This window comes from Olea europaea, unplaced genomic scaffold (genome assembly GCF_002742605.1).
Source record: "Olea europaea var. sylvestris unplaced genomic scaffold, O_europaea_v1 scaffold586, whole genome shotgun sequence".
Lineage (NCBI taxonomy): Eukaryota > Viridiplantae > Streptophyta > Magnoliopsida > Lamiales > Oleaceae > Olea > Olea europaea.
In genome coordinates this window covers 505,058-507,915 of record NW_019264200.1, presented here as the reverse complement: position 1 = coordinate 507,915, position 2,858 = coordinate 505,058, and the positions used below count along the sequence as shown (strand labels likewise).

The 2,858-nt window shown below is 35.6% G+C and overlaps 1 pseudogene; it reads left to right on the top strand.

Moving 5' to 3' along the window:
- The first annotated feature begins 1,548 nt into the window (after positions 1–1,548).
- Positions 1,549–2,858, top strand: part of LOC111389378 — a 3,116-nt pseudogene continuing 1,806 nt past the window's right edge.

Below are 2,858 nucleotides of genomic sequence, written 5' to 3'. Positions count from 1 at the left end.
TCTTAATTGACTTATGATCATAGTAATTTTAGATATCAAATTGAGTACGTAATGTTATATATTGTTCCAGCACACTAAGCCCACTATTAGAATTAATTGACCCAAGTTTTATATTGTTTGTAATAGGTCAAACGTATGTAATGGTTAGCAATTGACATGAGAGAGAGGGACAAAAACTTTGACGTTCAATTATGTGAGAGAGAAAAAAAAAATTGACTGCCATTGTGAAGTCAAATTTGGCAACTCCCATTGAAGAAAATAATACAATTGTTGTTGGCAGAATTATAGAGGATATTGAAGAGAGAGAGAGAGAGAGAGAGAAGCAAAGAGCTGGAAATTGAGATATTACATAAAATGAGCTGTTCAATTTCAATTTGGGGTGTGGATTCGCACGGGTTTATTTTTTTTCTTTACATTATATAAATTGTGAATTTCTCTAAAATATATTTTGAATTTGTATTCAAAGTGGGTTCCCAAATTGTTGATTTGTGATGAAACAAATTGTTGCCTTAGAGATACATTATATTGGTATTTTCAATTTGTGGAGAATTCAAGTTTTTGGACATAAATTTGAATATTGTAATCTATATTAATTATTATAGTGGATTTTGGCTGGTGTTGTCCCGTAGTTTTTTTCCTCTACACTGAAGGGTTTTTTCCACATAAAAATTTGGTGTTGCGTTTTCTTATTTTTGCTTGGATTATTTATTTGCATAGTTAATCGTTCTAGTTAATTGTTTGGATCGGTAAAATTATTCTTGCAATAATTGAAATTGCCCAACACATAGTCCATTTGAAATTGCACAACTAGGAATTAGTCAATTAGTTCGTTTGATCAAAATTAAAAGTATTTTATGATTAGGTAATAACAACTGCGATGATTAGTTGTGCAATTGGTATATTCCCTAGCATTACTTCTTGTTTAAATATTGACCCCACGGTTAACCTAACGTCTGTATTATGTTATCGAAGTCCTTAATCAATTAATCATTCAGTAATTTTTATTCAACAAACGCGGTTTCGAGAACACCGTAGGAAATCGAAAATAGAGAAAAGAGAAATACTAAAATATTGTCGCATATGAATTAACAATTTTACCAATTCGTACTGTATAGAATATGGAATTGGATGTTCAAATTGGATAGGATGAAAAAATAGTGAGTGTGATTACAGATGAGAAAGTTGGTCGAGGCAGTAAGATGTGCCTAACGGATGGCGAAGAATCATGTATTTTTTGCAATTATCAAAAACAAATTTGGACTCTTGAGTAATTATCAAAAACAAGAAAATAAATTTTTGCAATTTGGACAAATATTATTCTTACGTTTCCAGTGGCAAGTTGGAAATCAAATTTGATGGCTACGAATATCTATGAGCTTCACTTTTCAATTAGTCCACCTAAATAAAATGTCATCGCTTTTTTAGACAGCAGACGGAGAAAATTCTGGAAGGTCCCTCTAGAATTGATTGGCAGTCAAGCGCCTCAGCTTAGGTAGGAAATTTTGACAAAAGAAGGATAATTATATGTAGGGTGTAATACTTGACAATGAATTCACCTTGTCAAAGCAAGGATACGTTCCTAAATAAAATCATGATCATCAGAAAGCTTATGAATCCATTTTTCCGATCAGAATTTTGTTACATTATAACTGTTATAGTTATAGTCCTTTGTCTATCGAGTAATGTTGTTTGTCTAGAAACACGCACCCTTACGCCCAGTACAGTCCTCAGGGATTCGGACACCCTTGTTTCTCAAGGCAAGATCTTCAGTTTGGGATTCTTCAGCCCCAGTGGAACCACCAGACGCTACATGGGAATATGGTATTATATATCCAAGGTGTATGTCGTGTGGGTTGCCAATCGAGATCGGCCTCTAAATGATTCTTCCGGGACTATAACGATATCCACGGATGGTAACATCGTACTACTGAATGGAAATAACGAGATTGTTTGGTCCACAAATGCTACGACTTCCCCAAGAAATACATCTGCCCTACTAATAGATAATGGAAACCTTGTTCTCCTCGATCAGTCGAATAATGTCTCATTATGGGAAAGTCACAAGCACCCAACAAGCGCTTTTCTGCCTACGTTGAGATTAAGTCACAACACAAATACAGGTGAGAAGGTAAGGCTAAATTCTTGGAGAACTTCTCAGGATCCAAATTATGGAAATTATTTCGTAGGACTTCATGTTTCTATAGGCATTCCACAACTTTTCTCATGGAATCAAGATCGTCCACTTTGGCGGAGTGGTCCGTGGAATGGTAGGGTTTTCACCGGAGTAATTAGAATGTCCTCAGTACATCTTTATGAATTCAGTATGGTGAATGAAGGTGGAACATACTATTATACTCGAAGTTTTCGTCAAAATATAATAGTAAAAGATATTTTAAATCCAGATGGAATTCTAACGGGAGAAATATGGAATAATCAGACGGGTCATTGGGATAGATCGTATAAGTGTCCGGATGTCGCTTGTGATGTATATAACAACTGCGGTCCATTTGCGTTCTGTAACCAACATAATTCACCAATATGTCAATGTTTAAGAGGGTATGAACCATTGAACAAGCAGCAATGGGATGGAGGGAATTGGACTGGTGGATGCAAGAGGAAGACGCCATTACAGTGCGAAAGAAGTAACGATGCGACTGATAAAAGCAAAGAGGACGTATTCTCAAAGTTACGGATGGTAAAAGTGCCAGACTTATTTCAGTGGTCAACTGGTCGTGAAAACGAGTGCAGAAGTCTGTGCTTAAGGAATTGTTCCTGTATAGCCTATTCTTATGACACTGATATAGGTTGTATGTACTGGAGTGAGACCTTAATTGACATTCAACAATACCAGGCTGATG